Source organism: Lactuca sativa, chromosome 5 (assembly GCF_002870075.4).
Source record: "Lactuca sativa cultivar Salinas chromosome 5, Lsat_Salinas_v11, whole genome shotgun sequence".
Classification (NCBI taxonomy): domain Eukaryota; kingdom Viridiplantae; phylum Streptophyta; class Magnoliopsida; order Asterales; family Asteraceae; genus Lactuca; species Lactuca sativa.
The window spans coordinates 302,398,874-302,424,355 of record NC_056627.2 but is presented as its reverse complement, the minus strand read 5'-3'; the positions used below and the strand labels follow the sequence as shown (position 1 = coordinate 302,424,355).

At 41.0% G+C, this 25,482-nt stretch overlaps 1 long non-coding RNA gene across 1 annotated transcript; it reads right to left on the bottom strand.

The window, feature by feature from the left end:
- Window positions 1-293: 293 nt before the first annotated feature.
- LOC128134265 (uncharacterized) lies at window positions 294-19,158 on the bottom strand. The gene is made up of 3 exons (XR_008232596.1): window positions 18,740-19,158; window positions 17,144-17,224; window positions 294-498 (listed from the first exon to the last, which is right to left on the bottom strand). It is a non-coding gene; the product is annotated as an uncharacterized LOC128134265 (long non-coding RNA).
- Between the last annotated feature and the right edge of the window lie 6,324 nt (window positions 19,159-25,482).

Sequence of the window (25,482 nt, the reverse complement as noted above, 5' to 3'; positions counted from 1 at the left end):
TCATTCATGAATATTACACAGTATATTTACATATGAATAATATATAATATATACACTTGTGAATATGATACAGGATATTCATACTTAAATATTAAACGATGCACTCACTTGTGAATATTATATAGTATTTTCACTTGTAAGTATTAGATGATATATTCATTTATGAATACTAGATGATATATTCATATATAAATATTAGATGATATATTCATATATGAATATTAGATGATATATTCATATATGAATATTATTGTAACGACCCAATTTTTCACGTCCAAAAATTTCGTTTTTAAAACATTACTTTAGAAAACATTAATAATTAAAAACATTGTTTGATCAAACCACATCACAACGTAAACCATGTCTAAAAGCCAAATCATACAACCAATCAAAATATCAGAGTATAAATCCCAGAGAAATCTCGTAAATGCGGAAACCAGTGTGTGTGCATGATGTGCCGCTACCGCGCCAGCTCCTTCCCATTTGATGAAGAGGTACCTGAAACCAAAACTGTAAACTGTAAGCACAAAGCTTAGTGAGTTCCCCCACTGTACCACATACCATATAATCACATAACATACATATATTGTCAGGCATATCTGGGTGCCCGACCTACCCCTTCGGTCCTCTCGACCGGACGTTGCCTAGCATACCTGGGTGCTGGCCTCCCCTTCGGTCATCTCGACCAGATACTGCCTAGCATATCTGGGTGCTGGCCTCCCCTTCGGTCCTCTCGACCGGATGCTGGGGAACTATTTCTACCCTCTACTACTACCACATAACATGTATCACAAGATCAGAATCTATCTAACATGGCTGAGTATGACTACCCTTTCGGCCCTACCGACCGGATATCTCGGGGACTATCTCCCCCTACTGTCACTAGCACATAACATCATACCATACTAGCACATAAACATAACACAGGTAGTAGTAATCCCTAGATGAATATCACAGAGACAATCATCTACATACAACACCTACTGGTGGGCCGACATTGTGGCCGTAGACCCACCGCTACTGGAAGGTAACTCACCTCGAAGTAGCTGCTGATCTGATCGGGAACTGACTGTTTACTGCTGCTCTGGAAATCCTCCGGCTGTAATTCCCACAACATACTCAATCAAACACTGCTAACTGCCCTTTGGGTAAAATGACCATTTTACCCCTGATCATGCCCGAAATCAAAGTCAGAGTCAACTTTCAGTTGACCCGACTCGCCGAGTTGGCTCGCCAACTAGCCGAGTCCCTGTCCAATCGACTAACCTGGATCCCGTCTCTACTCGTCGAGTTAGGCGTTGACTCGACGAGTTCTCCTTCCAAACTGATGTTCAAGTCCTTCATCTTACTCGCCTAGTTGTATGAACAACTCGCCGAGTTCATCTTCATCCGATGAACACTTATGCTGCGACTCGCCGAGTTGTATGTGTTGGATAAGGTGTCTAAGTCCATAACTATTTCTGGTATGTACTTGACCCGACCCGGCATGGTCCATTTGGGTTGCATGGCACCATGCAATTGGATAGACTAAATGAGAGAAATATCACTTGGAGATTATTAATATATATTATAAGTTCTAATATATTAATAATATTATTTGATTAGTTTGATCAATAATTAATTTAGAATTAATTAAGTGGTCAAAAGAGAACTAATTAAATATATGGGTTGATTATGTAAATCATCCATATCTTGTATAGTGGGCTAAGAGGCTCCATGGATTATCAAGTTGGGTTCTACCCATAGGATGCTCCATGGGAGTTACAAACCCATGGGTCATGGAAATGAAGAGTCATGACACATTAGGGTTTACATGGTGTAACCCTAGATGTGTCAACACTATATAAGAATCATATTCTCCACCAAAATCGGCTACACTAAGAAACTAGAGGGCTTGGCCGATTTTAAGAAGTGTGTATTATCTCTAAAGTCTTTTCAAGAGCATTTGGTGTTGTGTGAAGCATTTAAGGCATCACACTTGGGGTGCTAGGCTCACAAGGTTTCAAGGAACACAAGCAACAACAAGGTAAGTTATTCTATCTATTATTCAAGTCAAAATTGTTCCCCATGTATGCTAGATAGGAATATAACCTTGGAAATCCAACTTTGCATGATAATTAGACAAACATAGATCCAAGGTTATTAGGGTTGCATGTACACTTAGGAAGTGTTAGAATGCTCAAAACCCATCAGTGGTATCAGAGCCTAGGCTTGTTTGTTTGTTATTTGTGCTTAAAAGTTGAAGAAAGTCGAAAATCTTGCTGTCTGACTGATGGACTCGGCGAGTCCATGGGGAGGACTCGTCGAGTTCACTTGTATCTTCAACCTACTCGGCGAGTAGGTTTATGCACTCGGCGAGTAGGGTCGACAGAGTGCAGAATTTCGACTTCAGTTGCTGGAAATGGATTAGAAACATTACCCTAAATTGTTTTGGTACTTGAAAACTTGTTTTAGAAGGTGTAATGTCTTTTCTAACTCATTTACAACAACTAGTTATCAAAATTACAAAGATTAAATGTGATTTTGATTCTTGAAGGTGTTCATGTTCATGTTCATATTCTTGTTCTTATGATGTTTAGATGATCATAAGAATTATTTGTAACCTATGTGGTAGTTTAATTCTTGATCATAATGTGTTTTTAATGGAGTCCATAACTTGTCCTCAAGTTATGGAAAACCAAAAGTCTCTTGGATTAAAAACCATTAAAATAACACAAGACTTAAGAAAAATGAAAGGTCCTCATTTTATTACTCTATTAAACTCATAAGTTACAAGAAATGAAAAGTTTTGAAAGTTTACAAAACTTGCCCTCAAGTTTTGGAACAAGTAAAGTTAAGTTAAAACTTTAGTTCCAACCCTTAGAATTTTAAAAGTTAAAATTCAACCCTTATACTTATATTATTATGATTTAATAATTATATATATATATATATATATATATATATATATATATATATATATATATATATATATATATATGTATAAGAACAAAGTCGTCTTACCGCTAGTACTCCTCATTCACGAAGCCGGTCTATAAGGTGGGTATAAGGTTTTTGCCTATAAAATGGTGACTTAATGGGTGTCTACTCTCACCCACCGCTTGCTTGACCGGTGGAGGGTCGTTAGCCGAACGGGTAAGACAAGGACTTACAAATTCTCATTCAAAGTATGATGAATATTATAAAGTAACTAAATGTTTCATTAAATTCCCAATCTTAGTTACTTTAGGAAAAATGTGAATAAGGTGCTATTCCATGAAATTACACTTTACACTTTGATTAGGTCGTTGGTGGAGCGTGTGTGGTTAACCGGCACACTAACTTGGACTTAACAAGGTAGGTAAAGGGTGACTTAGGGTTTATTATAGTATCGATGGAGCGTGTGTGGTTTACCGGCACATCGATTGAGTGATAAACTTTAAGGGTACCAAGTGATTTGCATGGTTACTTCACACCTCGTTTTGTGATCCTCGGTATCCTAGTCACAAAACTTGGAGGGCACACTCGAGATTGAAACATGCCTTTGAAAAGTTCATTGAATCTCAAAGAATCTAGGAATTTCTAAGAACCATTCAAAAAACCTAATACTTAAATATTGCGGTTTTCGTGGTGGAAATTGGTGAATCGTCATTCACCTACCTTTCAAATATGATATAGCTTAGATTACGGCATACCTCTTCTAAGTTATATTATATTGTGATTGGATCCTAGCCTTAATATTACATTTGGGTGTTTTATTAAGGACTCTCTTATATCTAAACTAATCTTGTTCTCTTTTCTTCAGATGTCTTTCAACAATGCTTTTGGCTCTAATCCTAATGGCTCCTTTACCCTTATGAACTTGTGTGGGAAAGTCACATTTGATGAATCCAACTTCAATGAGTGGATCAGAAACATCAGAATGATTACCCGCTATGAGGACAAAGAATATGTCCTTGACAAAGAGCTTAAGGAGATTGATGAGACCACTGCAACTCCTCAGGAGATCGCTGACTTTCGGGCACATGAAAAGGATGCTACGAAAGTGGCTTGCATCATGATGGCCACGATGACAGCGGAACTCCAAAAGTCTTATGAGGATTTCTACCCTTATGAAATGCACCAAGATTTGATGGAAAGATACCATCAAAGTGCAAGACAAGAGAGGTATGAAATCATCTGCTTCATGATAACAACCATGATGAAGGACGGGGAATCCGTCACGAACCACATGCAGAAAATGCAAAGGTATGTGGATCGTTTGCTGAAGCTTAATGTGAACTTCCCTGAGGATCTTGCAATAGATATCATTTTGCACTCCTTACCATCGTGCTATGATCAATTTCGCATGACATATCACATGAATAAGGAAGAGGTCACACTCAGCAAACTTCAGGGACTTCTCAAGACCGCAGAATCAGGTCTTAAGGGGAAGTCGGTTGCTATCACTCCTACTCCAAACTCAACTCCGGTTTTGGCAATCGGGAAAAGTCGAGGGAGGAAGAGAAAGAGATCTTCGAAGGGTACCAAGGCTCGGACCCTTGATGGCTCTTCTTCAAGTGGAACCAAGAAAGGTTTCATTACTCCTTCTTTTGACCCAAAAGAGGCTGAATGCTTCTATTGCCATGAAAAAGCTCATTGGAAGCGGAACTGCCCAAAGTACCAGCAGGATGTGAAGGATGGGAAAGTCAAACCCAACCATGCAGGTATTTACACTATCATTTCTAATAACTCACCCCATTCTAATTCTTGGGTCCTTGATACCGGTTGTGGTATTCATATTTGTTGTGACTTGCAGGGACTAAGAAGAAGTGAGGATGTGGAGCAAGGAAGAATAAACTTGATCATGGGGAATAGGAAAGCTTTACCTGTCACCAAGATTGGAGTTTATACTTTATCGCTAAGTAGTGGGTTTAGTTTAGATTTGAATAAATGTTGTTACTCGCCAGGAATGGCAAGAAATATTATTTCCTTTCATGCTTTGTACAAACAAGGGTTTACCTTTTCGTTTAATAATGAAGTTGGTTCTATTGATGCTTTCTTTAATAATGTTCTTTATTTTAAAGCATTACCTTGTGATGGTGTGTATGAAGTTGTGTCTGTTGTAGATAATTTAGGAAATAATGTTTTGTGTATTGATTCTACTAATAATAATAACTTGGATAAAGCATCATTATGGCATTGTCGCCTTGGACATATAAGCAAGAAACGCATAGGCCAACTCCAAAAGGATGGAGTCTTGGAGTCGTTTGACCTTAAGTCAGATGATAGTTGCGAATCATGCTTACTTGGAAAAATGACAAAGTCACCCTTCACAGGCTCGTGTGAAAGGGGTGAAGGTTTGTTGGACCTTATACACACGGATGTGTGTGGCCCATTCAAACATGCCACAAGGGATGCTAATCGTTATTATTTGACTTTTACTGATGATTACAGTAGATATGGATATGTCTACTTGATCAAGCATAAGTCATAGACTTTCGAGAGGTTTAAGGAATTTAAACAGGAAGTCGAGAATCAATTAGGCAGGAACATTAAGATGCTTCGATCCGATCGAGGAGGTGAGTATCTTAGTTCAGAGTTCCTCGACTATCTTAGGGAATGTGGGATTGTCTCACAATTGACACCTCCCAGGACACCACAGTTAAATGGTGTGGCTGAGAGGCGTAATCGAACCTTGTTAGATATGGTTCGTTCCATGATGAGTCGAGCTACGCTACCAATCTCATTCTGGGGGTATGCCTTAGAGACTGCCGCCCATATTCTTAATCTAGTCCCTACAAAGAAAGTTGCCAAAACTCCTCACGAGATGTGGACTGGTAAAGTACCTAAACTAGACCACATCAAGATTTGGGGTTGCGAGGCTTTCGTGAGACGCGAGACTCATGATAAGCTCGAACCTCGAAGCGAGAGGTGTATTTTCATCGGTTACCCACAACAATCCTTTGGTTACCTCTTCTACAGACCTAGTGACAATGTGGTCTTTGTAGCAAGAAGAGGAGTCTTTCGAGAAAGAGAGTTTATAAGCCAAGGAGACAGTGGGAGGCAAATTGATCTTGAAGAAATTCAAGAATCAAGTGGTGAAGGAACTTCAAACTCTAGCCCTCAACTTGAGGAGGAAACTCCTGTTGAGCCAATTGACAAACCTGTACCTCTGAGGCGTTCCACGAGAGTTAGGAGTGCATCTGAGCATTACTATGGATTCCATATTACTGCAGAAGGTGAGACACTTATTAGTGATGGGACACTAGTAAGTCAAGATGACCCTAACAGCTACGAGGAAGCCATGGCAGGCCCCGAGTCTGCTAAATGGAAAGAGGCTATGGATAGCGAGATACAATCCATGTATGACAATCAAGTTTGGAACTTGGTTGAAAATGTACCAGGTCGTAAGACAGTAGGGTGCAAATGGGTCTTCAAGAAGAAGACCGACATGGATGGTAAAGTACACACTTATAAGGCTAGACTGGTTGCAAAGGGCTTCTCTCAAATTCCTGGAGTGGATTATGATGAGACCTTTTCTCCGGTAGCCAAGATTAAGTCTATTCGGGTTCTGTTAGCCATAGCTGCATTTCATGACTATGAGATATGGCAGATGGATGTCAAAACCGCTTTCCTTAATGGAAAGCTGGCTGAAGATGTTTACATGAGTCAGCCAGAAGGTTTTGTCAGCAGCAAGTACCCTAATAGAGTGTGTAAGCTTGAGAAATCCATCTATGGATTAAAGCAAGCACCTCGCAGATGGAATCTTTGCTTTGATGAAAAGGTCAAGGAATTTGGCTTTACTAGGAGTGAAGATGAATCTTGTGTGTATGTCAAGGCTAGTGGGAGTATAGTTAGCTTTTTGGTATTGTATGTGGATGACATACTACTCATAGGAAACGACATTCCAACCCTGCAGGAAGTAAAGTCCTGGCTTGGGAAGTGTTTCGCTATGAAGGACCTTGGTGAAGCTGCCTATATTTTAGGGATAAGGATCTTGAGAGATCGGAGTAAAAGACTAATTGGACTTAGTCAGAGTACCTACTTGGATAAGGTGCTGAAGAGATTCCGCATGCAGGATTCCAAGAAAGGAGAGTTACCCATCCAGAGTAACACCAGATTGAGTAAGACACAAAGCCCCAGCACTGAGGCTGAGATAGCAGAAATGAGTCGAACACCTTATGCTTCGGCTGTAGGATCGATCATGTATGCTATGACGTGTACTTGACCCGATGTAGCCTTTGCCCTGAGTATGGTTAGCAGGTATCAGGCGAACCCTGGCAAGGCACACTGGACTGCGGTAAAGAATATCCTCAAGTACCTACGAAGGACTAAGGACTGGGTCCTTACCCTCGGTGGGAGTGATGACTTGAGAGTAGTAGGGTATAGTGATGCTAGCTTCCAGACTGATAGGGATAATTTCCACTCTCAGTCGGGCTGGATCTTTACCCTAAACGGAGGAGCAATTTCTTGGAAGAGTTCCAAGCAAGAGACAGTGGCAGATTCTACTTGTGAATCAGAGTATATTGCAGCTAGCGAGGCAGCAAAGGAGGCAATGTGGCTGAAGAACTTCATTGGAGACCTTGGAGTTGTACCAACTATTAAAGAGCCAATGGAAATTTTCTGTGATAGTGAAAGTGCTGTTGCCTTAGCCAAGGAACCAAGGGATCACGGGAGATCCAGACACATCGACAGAAAATACCATTTCATCAGACATCGGATCGAAGAAGGACTCCTCGTGGCAAAGAGGGTATCATCAGATGAGAATCCGGCAGATCCCCTCACAAAGGGACTGACTCGGGTTAAGCATCTTCAGCATGCTCGGAGCATAGGGCTGAAGGATGATATTAGATTTAGTAGTTAGATAACCTCGAAATTTGTAAAGTGTAATTGACATTTGATGATGAATAAAATTGTTTTATCTATGAGTAAGGTGTTGCTATCTCTTGTCAATCGTTTACTATATTTCTTTTGCATGTTTTGACTTCCAGAATAATTTTTGTTTGGTATAACATATTATTCAAACCTCCACAGTCAGTCATATGTCGGAAGTAGGTATGAATCAAGACTGTCATGTTTGGTTGTAGAGGTCTTGGACAAGGCTACGACAATCATGAGTGCTCATAAGTTCTGAGCATTGGACTCAACCCACGCTCACTGGAATCACTTCATGGAATTCTATCTCGAGTGATCGTGAGACGGTAATATCGTATAAGTCTTCAAACCTAGAGATATGATTTGTTACTTACAAGTTGGTTATGCATTGATTGTACGAAAAAATGCATTGGTAACTCGATGTTATAAATCGTGCTCTTGTGTGTAATTCAATGAGTGGTAGAACAAACATATGAGTCAAAGTTTATCTGTTCCTTCTTGGATTAGAAGCTGATATCTGGGCCCCTCGATGATTTTGTTTCGACCCATGTACCGGGCCCGGTCAGAACTAAGTTGATGTGTTCAATTAAGTTCTATGTCAAACAAATCGGAAATCGGGAAACAAACTGCTGGACAATAAGAAAGACATTGTTCCATGTATTTGTCCGGCTGATATCTAGAACGGAGGATTATATGATCACTTATCTTAAATGGCGTACCATCATCTTCTCAGTTCCGAGAAACCTTGAAAAGAGCTACGATTGCCGATCGGTTCCTGAAGTCATACTTGCAGTAATAGTTATTAGACTTATCCAAGTGGGAGACTGTTGGATAAGGTGTCTAAGTCCATAACTATTTCTGGTATGTACTTGACCCGACCCGGCATGGTCCATTTGGGTTGCATGGCACCATGCAATTGGATAGACTAAATGAGAGAAATATCACTTGGAGATTATTATTATATATTATAAGTTCTAATATATTAATAATATTATTTGATTAGTTTGATCAATAATTAATTTAGAATTAATTAAGTGGTCAAAAGAGAACTAATTAAATATATGGGTTGATTATGTAAATCATCCATATCTTGTATAGTGGGCTAAGAGGCTCCATGGATTATCAAGTTGGGTTCTACCCATAGGATTCTCCATGGGAGTTACAAACCCATGGGTCAAGGAAATGAAGAGTCATGACACATTAGGGTTTACATGGTGTAACCCTAGATGTGTCAACACTATATAAGAATCATATTCTCCACCAAAATCGGCTACACTAAGAAACTAGAGGGTTTGGCCGATTTTAAGAAGTGTGTATTATCTCTAAAGTCTTTTCAAGAGCATTTGGTGTTGTGTGAAGCATTTGAGGCATCACACTTGGGGTGCTAGGCTCACAAGGTTTCAAGGAACACAAGCAACAAAGGGGTAAGTTATTCTATCTATTATTCAAGTCAAAATTGTTCCCCATGTATGCTAGATAGGAATATAACCTTGGAAATCCAACTTTGCATGATAATTAGACAAACATAGATCCAAGGTTATTAGGGTTGCATGTACACTTAGGAAGTGTTAGAATGCTCAAAACCCATCAGTATGAACAACTCGCCGAGTCTGATCTTGATTTAAAGAGATTGCCTTGAACTCGCCGAGTCAGGGCATTGACTCGCCGAGTTCCTTCATGGATGAGTTCGGCTTCCAACTCACTGAGTCACACCCCGTGACTCACTACTCTACTCGACACAACGAAAAGGGGACAAACTCAGAGACTCGCGAGCAGACTCGTCGAGTCAGATGAACGACTCGCCGAGTCGCTACCATGCAGTCTCTATATGGTCGATTTTGCTTGAATCCAACTTATGCTATTCACAGATCTGGGTTCCTAGAGAATGAATAACACGTAAAGTTTCCAACTTTATCTGTAGATATTCACCAATGAGGGTTTTAGGGCTCAAAATGCACCAAAAGAGTAGATCTAGGGTGTACATCATCTCGGGGTAATGCTCCATCATCTCTTCCACCGGCTCCCAAGTCCACTCCGATCCCTTCCGGTGCTGCCATTGCACCTTCACGAGTTCCACTCGCTTGTTCCTCAAATCCTTCGACTTCCTGTCGAGGATTGCGACTGGGCGCTCAATGTAATTCAGGCTGTCATCAATCTGTATATCCTCTATCGGCACTACTGCTGAATCATCCACTAGGCACTTCCGCAGCTGAGAAACATGGAAAGTGCTGTGGATCTGGCTGAGCTCGACTGGTAGATCCAGCCTATATGCCACCTTGCCCACCCGAGCTACAACCCTGAACGGTCTGATGAATCTCGGGCCCAACTTGCCCCGCTTCCTGAATCGATTGACGCCTTTCCAAGGCGACACCTTCAGGAGAACCATATCCCCGACTTGGAACTCCAAGTCGGATCGACGCTTGTCGGCGTAACTTTTCTATCAACTCTAAGCAGTCTGAAGCCTGCTCCGAACTTGCTGGATCCTCTCGATCGTGTTGAGCACTACTTCGGTGCTCCCCATGACCCTCTGACCAACCTCTCCCCAGCATATCGGTGTCCTGCACCTCCGTCCGTACAACATCTCGAATGGAGGGCGGTCGATACTCGCGTGGTAGCTGTTGTTGTACGAGAACTCAGCCAAGGGAAGATAAGTATCCCAGCTACCACCGAAGTCTAGCACGCACGCCCGCAACATATCCTCCAGAGTCTGGATGGTCCGCTCACTCTGACCATCTGTCTGCGGGTGGAAGGCGATGCTAAAATGAAAACGAGTGCCCAACTCGTCATGAAACCTCTTCCAAAACCTGGAAGTAAAACGCACATCCCTGTCCGAGATAACCGATACTGGCACCCCGTGCCACACCACAATCTCCCTAATATAGATGTCGGTCAATTTCTTGGCCGATATGCTCTCCTGAATCGGTATAAAATGATCACTCTTGGTCAATCGATCCACGATGACCCAAATCGAATCTACTCCACGCGTGGTCCTGGGAAGCTTCGTGATAAAATCCATCGTGATATCTTCCCATTTCCACAACGGGATGTCGAATGGCTGCATCTTGCCTGCGGTCTCTGATGTTGGGCCTTGACCTTCCTGCAGTTAAGCACCGCTCGACGTACCAAGCCACATCCCGCTTCATGCAGGGCCACCAATAATCTAGACGAAGATCCCTATACATCTTTGTCGCCCCTGGATAAATAGAGAATCAGGATTTATGCGCCTCCTCCATCAGGATCTGGCGCACGCCTCCGTGATATGACACCCACACCCTACGGTGTAGTGTCAATAGTCCTCGGCTATCATAATCGAAAGAGGTGACTTGACCCACTATTCGCTCACTCTTCCGATGCTCCTCCTTCATAGCCTCCTGTTGAGCCTCCCAGATCTGCTCCAACAGGGGAGTCACCACAGTCATCCTCATACAAATATCCCTGATCGGTGCCGCCTTGCGGCTAAGCGCATCGGCCACCACATTGGCCTTCCCTGGGTGGTAAAGGATCTCACAATCATAATCCTTCACCACTTCCAACCACCGAAGCTGCCTCATGTTCAGATTCGGCTGATCCATGAGGTACCTCAAACTCTTGTGGTCCGTGTAGATGGTACATCGAACCCCGTAGAGGTAATGCCGCAAAATCTTGAGGGCAAAAACCACCGCCCCCAACTCCAAATCATGCGTCGGGTAGTTCGCCTCGTGAGGCTTGAGCTGCCTTGAAGCGTAGGCAATGACATGCCCCCTCTGCATCAGTACCGCGCCCAACCCTGAAATGGACGCGTCATAGTAAACCACAAAATTCTCTACGCCCTCTGGCAGGGCTAAGATTGGCGCCTCGCACAATCTCTGTCTCAGTGTCTCAAACGCAGCCTGCTGCTCGGGTCCCCACCGAAAGCCACGACTTTCTTCGTCAGCCGTGTCAGGGGTACGACTATCTTGGAGAAATCCTGAATGAATCTCCGATAGTAGCCTACCAATCCTAGGAAACTTCGAATCTCAGATGGAGACTTCGGAACCTCCCACCTCATCACGACCTCGACCTTGGCCGGATCGACCAGAATCCCGTTCTGGTTGACAAGGTGTCCGAGAAATTGCACCTCGCGCAACCAAAACTCACACTTGGAGAACTTGGCATACAAGCTCTCCCTCCTCAGGGTCTCCAATACCTCTCTCAAATGCTCCTCATGCTCCTCCTGTGTCTTGGAATAGACCAAGATGTCATCAATGAAAACTATCACAGACCGATCCAGCATCGGTCTGCACACGCGGTTCATGAGGTCCATAAACGCGGCAGGAGCATTGGTGAGCCCAAACGGCATCACCACGAACTCATAATGGCCATAGCGCGTCCGAAACGCAATCTTCTGCGCATCCTCCTCTCTGACCCTCATCTGGTGATAACCTGAACGTAAATCGATCTTGGAAAACCAAGACGCACCTGAAGCTGGTCAAAGAGATCATCAATCCTCGGGAGTGGGTAACGGTTCTTCACCGTTACCTTGTTCAGCTCCCGGTAATCTATACACATCCGATGCGACTCGTCCTTCTTTTTCACGAACAGAATCGGGGCTCCCCAGGGTGAACTACTCGGTCTAATGAATCACTTGTCTAGCAGCTCCTGCAGCTGCGTAGACAACTCCTGCATCTCAGGAGGAGCCAACCGATACGGTGCCTTGGCTATCGGAGCCGCACCAGGAACGAGGTCAATCCTGAACTCCACCTGTCGCTCCGGAGGTATCCCAGTAAGCTCCTCTGGGAAGACATCTGCGAAATCTCGCACCACCGGAACCTCGCTCACTGTCGCCTTACCCGCCTCCCGGGTATCCATCACGTACGCGACATATCCTGCACATCCCTGCTAAAGGTAGCATCTAGCCCTCGCTGTTGAACATACTGCAGGTCCACACTGCGGCCTCTCGCCATGTATCACTAACTCTCCCCCATCTGGGGTCCTGACTCGCACTAGCTGCTGTGCGCAATCTATCACCGCTCCATTAGGGCTCAACCAATCCATGCCTATAATCACCTTGTTCCCACGCAACGGAATGGGAACCAGATCCACCAAATAGCACTCCTTGAATAACCTCAGAACACAATCTCTAAATACTGATGACGCCCGCACCGATCGATCGTCGACAATCTACACCTCCAAAGGGCAATCCAACATGCCTGAAGACTCAGGAAACTTCTTGCTAAGCGCAAGGGAAACAAATGATCGGGTAGCACCTGAGTCGAACAACACCTGAACTGGGATACCGTTCACATGGAACGATCCTAACACATATATACATACACCGAGCACATATCAATATCATAACATCATATAAATAAATGAGAGGGAAAGAATCATACCCGTCACCACATCGGGTGCTGCGCATGCCTCCTCGGCGGTCAGCTGAAATGCCCGGCTCCTCATCACTGGAACCTCCGCCTTGCCCTGCCGACCATCTGTGATCCGCAGGGTCGCTGGAGCTAGCGCCTTCACCGGCGCTGAAACTGTCAACTGGGGGCAATTGGCCTTCTTGTGGCCCCTCTGGTTGCAGTGGAAACACAACAACTTAGACGTCTGGATAACTGTTGTCGGAGCAGTGCAATCCCTGCTATAGTGCCCAGACTTGCCGCACTTATAGCAGCCTGATGATCCCAACCTGCACGCCCCCTTCGTGCGACTTGCCGCATTTCCTGTAGCGGCCCCGTCCCTGTTGGCCCTTTGGCCCCAAATCTGATCCCTTGGGCTTCTTCCCCGAAGCCCCTCCTGACTGTCCCTCCTCTGCCTTCCGTTTCCGGATGTGCTCCAAATCTATCTCCCTCTCCCTCGCCCTGGCAATCATAGAGTCCAAGGTGGGGCAAGCTGAAAAACTAACGTGCTCCCGAATATCAACTCGGAGCATGTCATGGTAGCGGGTCCTCCTCATGTCCTCATCATCCGCATATTGGGGCACCAACAACGCCCTCTCCCGGAACTTGGCGGTGATCTCCGCCACAGTCTCCGTCGTCTGCCTCATGTCCAAAAACTCCATGGCCAGCTGCTGAAGCTCGACAGCCGGTGCAAACTCTGCCCTGAATCTGGTCACAAAATCCGACCAAGTCATAGCCTCGATCACTGAGGCTCCCAACGAGTCACCCACTGACTCCCACCAGTCTCGAGCTCGGTCTCGTAAACACCCTGCTGCATACCTCACCTTCGACCCCTCGGGGCAGAAGCTAGTCAACTGTGTAGACTCGATGTCCGCAATCCATCGTCTGGCGGCAATGGGGTCTTTCACCCTGTGGAAATCCAACGCACCACTGTCCCTAAAGTCCTCAAAGGACAGTGTGCGAGATCCCGACTGGCCAGATGTCATGTCGCTCCTGAATGCCCGAAGGCGATCTTCCATCAACTCGATGATCCCCTCCTCGATCGACCCGAAGATAATGGGGGTCGACTCAAGGATACCCCTGGTGATCTCTGATGCGATGAACTCGCGTAGTCCCTCATCCACTGGCTCGAAACCTGATCCCGAACCTGACCCCTCTCCTAAACCGCCATCTATCAGCCTCGATCACAGTACCACCATTCTGCAATACATAATAACAATCATTAGTGATACTGATACTTCTTGAGGGATCACAACTACTTACAAGTTCCCTGGTCTTATCTTGGCCTTCCTTGGTTCGGGTACGGATCCTCTGCTTTTAGTAGTACGGGCCCATACTACCTTCCACATCTATCTGTACCTTCTTCAAAGACTGCCTCGACTCCACCAGATTCCTTCCACTACTGCTGATTACCGCTATACTCATCCTAGGCTTGCCCTAGGAAATCTCAGGCTCCACCCTACCAGGTCCTCAGCTGCTGAAGGCCTCCTAGTAGTGCAAATTAACCATTACTTGAATACCATCACATGGGGTGAGGCTCGGATAATCCTTCGAGTAACAGACTCGTCCCTACAACGGTTAGACTCAAACGAGAGCTGCGCAATAGGGCCAAATCCAACACTCTAAGATTATTCAACCCTAATCACATGTGACGTGACGTATTCATATAATGGCTAACTCCCACCACTCGGAGTCCCACAAAGCACAAAGCAAGCAACATTCGAACTAAGGGAACAATCTCAAGCAAATCCGCTCTCATAGAGTGAAACTGATCTAGCATACAGAGCTAAACTTATACTACCAGGCATAACCTAACAGGCTATCCTACTGCTGTCTACTCAATTCTAGCATGCAATTTTCATACACTGAAGCACATAAAGCAGGCACATAAGGCATCACCACTATATCCTTAATCCTATTCTAGTGTGATGTTCTACTGAAACTGATAAACACAACATAAGCTTGTATGGGTACTTTGGGGAATACTTACTTGAGCTCGGCCGGTTGCGCACATCACACACTTCGTTCTTTCTCAAACCCTTTTCTTAATTCTTAGAAAACATTTCTTTTTTTAAAAAAAAATCTTTTACTCCCTCGATTTGAGTTCAGACACCCCCGAAGGTGAGTCCGAATCCCTCAAACCAGGGTTCTGATACCAACTTGTAACGACCGAATTTTTTACGTCCAAAAATTTCGTTTTTAAAACATTACTTTAGAAAACATTAATAATTAAAAACATTGTTTGATCAAACCACATCACAACGAAAACCATGTCTAAAAGCCAAATCATACAACCAATCGAAATATCAGAGTATAAATCCCAGAGAAATCTCGTAAATGCGGAAAACAGTGTGTGTGCATGATGTGCCACTACCGCGCCAGTTCCTTCCCCTTTGATGAAGAGGTACCTGAAACCAAAACTGTAAACTGTAAGCACAAAGCTTAGTGAGTTCCCCCACTATACCACATACCATATAATCACATAACATACATATATTGTCAGGCATATTTGGGTGCCCGACCTACCCCTTCAGTCCTCTCGACCGGACGTTGCCTAGCATACCTGGGTGCTGGCCTCCCCTTCGGTCCTCTCGACCGGATACTGCCTAGCATATCTGGGTGCTGGCCTCCCCTTTGGTCCTCTCGACCGGATACTGCCTAGCATATCTGGGTGTTGGCCTCCCCTTCGGTCCTCTCGACCAGATGCTGGGGAACTATTTCTCCCCTCTACTACTACCACATAACATGTATCACAAGATCAAAATCTATCTAACATGGCTGAGTATGACTACCCTTTCAGCCCTACCGACCGGATATCTCGGGGACTATCTCCCCCTACTGTCACTAGCACATATCATCATACCATACTAGCACATAAACATAACACAGGTAGTAGTAATCCCTAGATGAATATCACAGAGACAATCATCTACATACAACTCCTACTGGTGGGCCGGCATTGTGGCCGTAGACCCACCGCTATTGGAAGGTAACTCACCTCGAAGTAGCTGCTGATCTGATCGGGAACTGACTGTCTACTGCTGCTCTGGAAATCCTCCAGCTGTAATTCCCACAACATACTCAATCAAACACTGCTAACTGCCCTTTGGGTAAAATGACCATTTTACCCCTGATCATGCCCGAAGTCAAAGTCAGAGTCAACTTTCAGTTGACCCGACTCTCCAAGTTGGCTCGCCAACTCGCCGAGTCCCTGTCCAATCGACTAACCTGGATCCCGTCTCTACTCGTCGAGTTAGGCGTTGACTCGACGAGTTCTCCTTCCAAACTGATGTTCAAGTCCTTCATCCTACTCGCCGAGTTGTATGAACAACTCGCCGAGCTCATCTTCATCCGATGAACACTTATGCTGCGACTCGCCGAGTTGTATGAACAACTCGCCGAGTCTGATCTTGATCTAAGGAGATTGCCTTGAACTCGCCGAGTCAGGGCATTGACTTGCCGAGTTCCTTCATGGATGAGTTCGGCTTCCAACTCACTGAGTCACACCCCGTGACTCACTACTCTACTCGACACAACAAAAAGGGGACAAACTCGGAGACTCGCAAGCAGACTCGCCGAGTCAGATGAACGACTCGCCGAGTCGCTACCATGCCGTCTCTATATGGTTGATTTTGCTTGAATCCAGCTTATGCTATTCATAGATCTGGGTTCCTAGAGCATGAATAACACGTAAAGTTTCCAACTTTACGTGTAGATATTCACCACTGAGGGTTTTAGAGCTCAAAATGCACCAAAAGAGTAGATCTAGGGTGTACATGCAACATGGGTCCATAAAGGCAGTAGATCCAAGCTACTGGAGCTCGATCTCACCTAGATCTAGAAGTTACCCAGCTTATTACGAGTCCACAAGCATACATAAGCTTGGAAACGGATCAAAAAGGGCTTTAATGGAGCCATAAGTATGAAAACATGGGGGAAACGAGCCATACCTTAGTGAACACTCTGAGATTGCTCAAAGGTGCTTGACCTCCTCTTCTTCTTCTTGATCTCCTCTCCTTCTCACTCCAAAGCTTCAAAAGAACACACCAAAGGCTTCAAACTCATAAGAACAAGGGCTAGAATGTATGGAGAGCTTCTGAGGGTGAAGGGGGCGGAGTTGGGGCGCAAATGGTCGTTTAAATAGGGTGCAAACCCTTGGAAATTAGGGTTTCATCAGACAGCGCGGACTCGCCGAGTCGCCAACTTAGCCGCGTCCCAAGTCTCGTCTCTACTCGGCGAGTCGGGCCTCCAACTCGCCGAGTCCAAGGCCAAAATACAAAATACTCAGATAAATCTTACATACCAGGAACCAGGTGCTACAATTATACAGTTTATTCACATATGAATATTACACAGGATATTAACATATGCATATTACAAGATATATTCACAAATATATATAATGTTTATATGTTATTCACATATGAATAACATATAAAATTGTATATTTGTTTTGTGTTTTAATAATCATATATTGATTAAGGTGTGAAAACATATTCATATGTGAATATAACGTGATAATTTAGTTTATGCATTTCCTCAAACAGTTGGAGTGCATACAAGTAAACTTTCTTAAAAATGCTAAAACATGATACTTTGACTATTTAAAACTTACAAAATAGTAGATTGATAGAGAATTATATGAAATTTTTCAAAAAAAAAAATGATTTGATGTTTTTCTAACCTTAATTTTGAAGTTTTGTTTGATGATCGATGTTGAATGAATGATATGAAATGAAACTGCTGTTGATTATCGATGATATTGATCTAATGACACTGGGAGTAAAATTAATCGTAGATGTTGAAGATATTCTCGTATTCAAGCATAGTTGAAGGTTGGATTGAAAGAACCAAAAATGATTTTTTTTGCTCTACTGTTGAATGATGTTGATGAACGTGTTTTTGACAAAGATGGATGATTGATTAACACTAGATGATGTTGATCGATGATTTAATTGAAGAAATCTGGATGATCGTTGAACATTGGAGAAGAAATTTGGATGATGAACGATCGAGTAGTAATGAATTTGAATTGTTATCAAATTATCCACAGTTATATATCTGTGATTGAAGAATATCATATCATATTTACAAGTTTGCCACTGTGTATTTTAAGTTAAGATGCTAATTAAATGATTGGCTGAGAATGATTCCCCCATTGTCAACCTTTTTTTTTTCTCAATTGAACCCTCTCTCTTTCTCTCTCTCTCTCTCTCTCTCTCTCTCTATATATATATATATATATATATATATATATATATATATATATATATATATATATATATATATATATATATATATATAGAGAGAGAGAGAGAGAGAGAGAGAGAGAGATAGATAGATGCTAACTAAAATATGATGGAAGTGTAAAATATATTTTTAATCGTATGGTTCAATTTTTATTATATTGAGAGTAACTAAATGATATTTAACGTTTTTTGGGTCATAATACAAGTTAAGCCAGAGTTAGAGAATTTGGAATTTTATGCGAGATAAAGTTGATAAAAACAAAAGTACGAAAAGATAATACAATGTAACAAATGTACCTTTCAGTCCTTGGATTTAGACAAGAACCGGGATGTCATTTGCCACAACTTGAAACAAATGGACCACTTTGCTAAGGCGTTGTATCCGCTGCAATAGAATTTAGACTATATATCTTGCTAGTAAAAGGTATTAAGATCAAAACCTTAGGATTGACGGGTGGACCTATTTTTAGAAGATGAAGACAAGATGGAAAGATTCAATCAATCTGAGAAGAGATTTGAGACGTGTCTAGAGCTTTATTATTCAAGGTTTTGTCTCCTTGTTGATGACGACATGATAAACAAGATACAAAGAAAAGAGGATAGATTTTTTTTGGTATGAAAATGATAGATACATTTAACCTGAACAAATTTCTTTATTTAGATCATGTAAATCATTTTGGTAGTTCAAAATAAGAATAACAATTCGTGAGGCTCTCCTTACGGACCAATTTCATGAGGAGGTGGAATTTTACAAATTATAAACTCTTCTTCTTGAGGTTCTCCTTACAACATCCAAATAATTTTTATTGAATTGTGGTAATGGTGCTACTAGATGGAACTAGTTTATCCGTATGAAGGTTAATATCGTTAGGTGGCATATTTGGCTAGATTATTTGCCCACTAGACGATATATAATGAGTCTTGAAGTGGATGTTCCTTTTATTTTATGTCGTTGGTGTGGGATAAATGAAGTCTTTAGATCCACTTAATCATCAAATTTGAGATTGCAGCAGGGACTTCGAATACAACTTTCAAGTAGGTTGATGTTACAAGTTCGAATTGGAATCCGATTAGTGATATTTACACTTGGATTGACGGGTTAGACATGTATTTGAATAAGAAGGCGACTATAGAAACTATTTACTATTTAGTAATTGATGGTACTTTGGCAATTTTAGAATTTCAAGGTGTTTAATGATATAAATTAGAAAAGGCAAACATTCTGTCTTTTGGGAAAATATAAAACATATTTAAAAAATAATTAAATAACAAATAAAATAAAAATAATGATGCTAAAAGTAGAAACATTAAATTTTATAAGTAGAAACATTAAAGTTTTATATGTTAAATTAATAATTATGTTGAATACTTAATTCTGGGAAACTTATCTAGAATACAAAATAGAAAATAAAGATGAGGGGCTAGAAACGACAATTAGATGAAACTTATCATGACTAGTTGATTAAGTCTTGGACCTACGACGTTAGAATAGTGATGAAATGGCTAGACATCAGACTTTCACTAAAGACATGGTAAATGATGTGTATTTTAAAAACTTAGAAACGTAAGGACTAAGTATACCAAGTGTTTATAGTCGTAAGTAGGGATGAGCAAAAGAACCGAACCGGCCGGAACCGGCCGGAACCGAACCGGACCGGGGAACCGGATTCGGCCAAAATGAAGAACCGAACCGGCCCGGCGGTTCTACCGGTTCCGGTGCCGGGTCCGGTTTTTCGAGTTTGGAACCGGCTAAATTTTGATGTATGCAACGACTAAATTACTTTGCGTTTTATTGGTTTTTCGGGTCCGATTTTTGCCGGTTTTTCGAGTAATTCCAACGACTAAATTACTTTGCGTTTTATTGGTTTTTTATGAAGAAGTGGATGTTTAAATACTAGTAAATAATCAACATTTTAATAAACGATTCAACATTCAAGCAAATTAACCATGGATCTTTTATTTAAATTATTACAAGCAAATTAAACATGGATGTCGTCAAAGTTATGTTATTAAGTATCCAACATTCAAACATTCAACATTCAAAACACACTTCAAAATATACTTCCAAGTTTCACCAACAAAAAAAAAAAAACAAAGTCTAATATGTGGATTCAAACATTTCTTTGACATTTTGACTAATTCCCCGATCTCTTCCCCGTTAGCTTCAAGTTGTGTATAGCATCCACAATGTCTATATATAATACAAAAGAAAAATGTTATTACTTACTAAAATGTAACAAATACTAATAAGAAGTTAAAAATAAGATGTAACAAGTATTAGTGTATTACCGATAGCGAGTTCATCGTCAGCTAACACATCGTACACTTCGTCGTAGTCATATATAGGCAAGCTACTCTTTCTTAGCCAATCTTGAGTGCATATCAATGCCTCCACAATCACAACGGACAAATTAGTACGGTAGTCGGTAATTACTCGACGACCGTTACTGAATGTGGATTCGGATGCTACGGTAGAAATTTGCATCCCCAAAATATCTATTAATAAACAAATTAGTGTATAATACACGACACAAATTTATAAATTTAAAATTTAAATTAGAGTAAAAGAAGGTCGATACCTCTTGCCATTCGAGCAACGATCGGGAACCGCACCGCATTATTTTTCCACCATGTGAGGATATCATATCCTTTGTCAAATCCGATTGGGTCCTCGTTTAAGTATCGTTGCAATTGACTTTCTGACGATGTCGAGGGGAAACTTCCCGAAGTCATATAGCTTCCAAAGAATTCGTTTTCGTCATCAAAATTAACAACTTCTTCGGGAGTTTCTTGTTGAGACGATGAGGTCATGTTTGACCTTTCCAAGTATGTCTTGAAAAACTTGTCCAATTTGCATTCGATATCAATAACCTTTGCACGTGCTTTGGATTCTATCTCATCAGCGGACATCTTTTTATCTTTGTTCTTGGCTTTAAGCATTTGGGTAAAAACAACTTTCATAAACTTTGACTTGCATTGAGGATCTAACAATGTCGCAAAGAAGACATAATCACTTATAGTATCGTAGTCACCCCAATATTTGTCATATTTATCTTTCATATCTGGTACCATAAACATAAAATCCGGGTTGGTTTCATGTTTCCTAAGATGTTGCTCTATATCTAGGATCTCCCGGGTATATGTATGGAAGATAGGCTTTGTTGAACACAAAACTTTTTCAGTTTTCTTCTTAAACTTCTCAAGGAACTCCATCATCTTTTTAATCATCTCAAAATCTGAATGTGATGGTACCCTTCCCACAGTTTTCTGAAACATTGGATCTACAAAAAAGAACAACAAAATCAGATTACGTTTTATTAATATTAGAAAAAAAAATCAGATTTGACACCCTTCCTTGCGGGGCTTGTAACTCATTCAATTTTTAACCAAATCAAGCGTTTTTATAGTCTAAATTCAACTACAAATCCTAATCTACATGTAGGAAAAAGATTCAGGTCAAAACAAGTTAAATTGAATGAGTTATGCACAATTGAACAACAAAATCACATCACGTTTTATTGCTGTTAGAAAAAAATAAATCAGATTTGACACCCTTCCTTGCGGGGCTTGTAACTCATTCAATTTTTAACAAAATCAAGCGTTTTTATAGTCTAAACTCAACTACAAATCCTAATCTACATGTAGGAAAAAGATTCAGGTCAAAACAAGTTAAATTGAATTAGTTATGCACAATTTAAAATTTGGACAGATTGCTAAAAAAGTAAATATTGCTAATTTTAGTGCTGAAATATATTTGATTTTATTTACCTTGATGGCTATATTCGACAAATGCGTCTTTCACATCGTATGCTGATCTTAGCAATTCAAAGGTAGAGTTCCACCTTGTTGGAGTTTCACCACACAAAAACCTTTGACTTTCTACAGCCGCATCCTTCATGGCTTGTTTAAAGGTCTTGATCTGTTGCGGGGAGGCTCTAATGTATTTCACCGCATCTTGTAGGTTTTTTACATGATAAACTTCATGTTTTAACCCCATTTTCACAACTAGGTTTATGATATGAGCCATACACCTAATGTGAAAATGTTTGCCATTCTCATAAATACCCGGTAGTTCTTTCACAATGATGTTGATTGCCGCGTCATTTGTCTTGGCATTATCAACGGTCATCGTCATGACATTCTTCATCCCCCACTCGTTTATGCAAATTAGCAACTCCCGGGCCATGTCTTCAGCTTTGTGAGTATCAACCTCTCTAAAGTTGACTACCCTTTTGTGCATGACAAAATCTTCGGTGATGAAGTGGGCCGTGACAACCATATAATTTATCTTTTGACACGAAGATGTCCACGTATCGGTTGTCAAGTGGATGGCTGTTTTGGGGTTGCTCAAATGTTTGTACAACTTCTGCCTCTCCATTAAATAGAATGACACAACATCACGAGAAATTTTATGCCTTGAAGGCAATTTCACCCTACCATTGAGGGTGTTCACAAATTCTATGAATGCCTCATTTTCAATGAATTTAAATGGTAGTTCGCCGATGGTGAAAAGGCCTAGCAAGGCAAGTTGGATCCTAGTATCATCATGTTTCCATGTGTATACATGACCCTCACCATTAGGAGCTTTCGTAAATGACAACTTTTGTTGTTTGTCATCAACTTCTTTCGGTATGTTGTCTGGATTTAACTTGCACCCATTAAAATGCTTATTTATTGAAGTTGTCCCATTCCGGTTTGGATCCGCAGCTAGTAAATGTAAACAATAATTACATTCGGCCCACTTTCTTTCAATTCCATCGTCCTCCTTTATCCATTCTATCTCGAAGTATTTCCAAACAGGAGCGGTACAATTATCTCTACCCTCACCTCGTCTAGTTGGGTTAATCCGGTCCCTTAACTCTTTTTGAGTCTTTTTTTTTTGTTTTTGGGTTTTGGTTTTGTTGGGTATTTTTCTTATGTTCGTTTTTGTGGTGGTGGTGGTTTTTTTGTTTGTGTTGGTTTTTTCGGTTGTCTTCGTTTTTGTGGGGTTGCAAATTTTCGTTTTCTTGAAGGTTGTTGTTCTTGTGGCTCCTCATCTTGGTTTGATTCATCACTTGGTATGACATTCCATGCCGGTGTTTCTTCTATATAATCTTCTTCTGAATCTTCTCCATAATCCTATATTCTCAAAATAAAACATATAATAAGTCATATTATGTTTAAATGCTGAAAAATAAATATAAAAATAAATCATATTTGACATCCTTTCTTCCAGGGCTTGTAAGTCATTCAAATTTTAACCAAATCAAGCGTTTTTATAGTCTAAATTCAACTACAAATCCTAATCTACTTGTAGGAAAAAGATTCAGGTCTAAACAAGTTAAATTGAATGAGTTATGCACAATTGAACAACAAAATTAGATCACGTTTTATTGCTGTTAAAAAAAAAATCAGATTTGACACCCTTCCTTGCGGGGCTTGTAACTCACTCAATTTTTAACCAAATTAAGCGTTTTTATAGTCTAAACTCAACTACAAATCCTAATCTACATGTAGGAAAAATATTCAGGTCAAAACAAGTTAAATTGAATGAGTTATGCACAATTGAACAACAAAATCACATCACGTTTTATTGCTGTTAGAAAAAAATAAATCAGATTTGACACCCTTCCTTGTGGGGCTTGTAACTCATTCAATTTTTAACCAAATCAGACGTTTTTATAGTCTAAAATCAACTACAAATCCTAATCTACATGTAGGAAAAGGATTCAGGTCAAAAAAAGTTAAATTGAATGAGTTATGCACAATTGAACAACAAAATCAGATCACGTTTTATTGCTGTTAGAAAAAAAAATCGTATTTGACACTCTTCCTTGCGGGGGTTGTAACTCATTCAATTTTTAACCAAATTAAGCGTTTTTATAGTCTAAAGTTAACTAAAAATCCTAATCTACATGTAGAAAAAAGATTCAGGTCAAAACAAGTTAAATTGAATGAGTTATGAAGAATTCAAAATTTGGACAGATTGCTAAAAAAGTAAATATTGCTAATGAGCTAAATGCTAATCTTACTTGATCATCAAAGTCTTTTCCAATCCAATTAGCCGGATTACCATCTTCAATATTGGCATCATGAACATCCGAGTTTCGGTATCTTGATGATGGTACATTTGGTAACCCATCCAAATCCTACATTGTCAATTTTACACATTAATTATATAACAAAAGTACTAAACAAATTCGTAGTTTTGACAATCTTACATAATTACATTCATACTATAAACAATAAACTAATCTAACAAAAATCTTGCATGTATGTCTACAAAGTACATTGTTAAATGGAGCTTAAAACATGAAACATATATTATATGTACAACCTTTCATCCGTAAAGGAGTACTCCACTATGAGACTATGATCAAAGATCTTTTAATTAACTAGGGATAACAATGCATATATTTGGAATGGATACAACAAAAGCAAAGAAAAAAAGCTTGCATGCATGCCATTATTTGAAGAATCATTGAAGCATTGAAGCAAATATTGAAATATATAATCTTAAAACATGAAATATAAATATATGCTCTTACTTGATCTTCATGGACATCCATAGTTTGAATCATTGAAGCAATTGAAGATGAAAATTAATGAAGGATGATAAAGAATTGAAGATCGATTTAAAATTGGAGATGGAAACTTGTAATCGATGGAAACTTGGAGATGAATAATTGATTCAATTGAATGATGATGAATGAAGAGATGCCGATTGCCAATTGATGAAGATGATAGCCAGTAGGGTTCGGCAGTTGGGGAGTTGCGATCGTGGCCGTGTGCGCTTTTTTTTTTGTTACGTGAGGGATTGCGACTAGATGGGAAGTAAGCATAAGTCGACAGCAACGTGATTCAACAATATGTCAATATGGGGTTTTCTAGCCGGGCCGGTTCCCGGTTTTGGGCCGGTTCCAATAGCCGGTTCTTTCCGGGTCCCGGTTCCAAATAATCACAAATTTATAGTATAGGTCCCGGCCCGACCGGTTCCATCGGGTGCCGGTTCCGGGACCGGTTCCGGCCGGTTCCCCGGTCTTTTTGCTCATCCCTAGTCG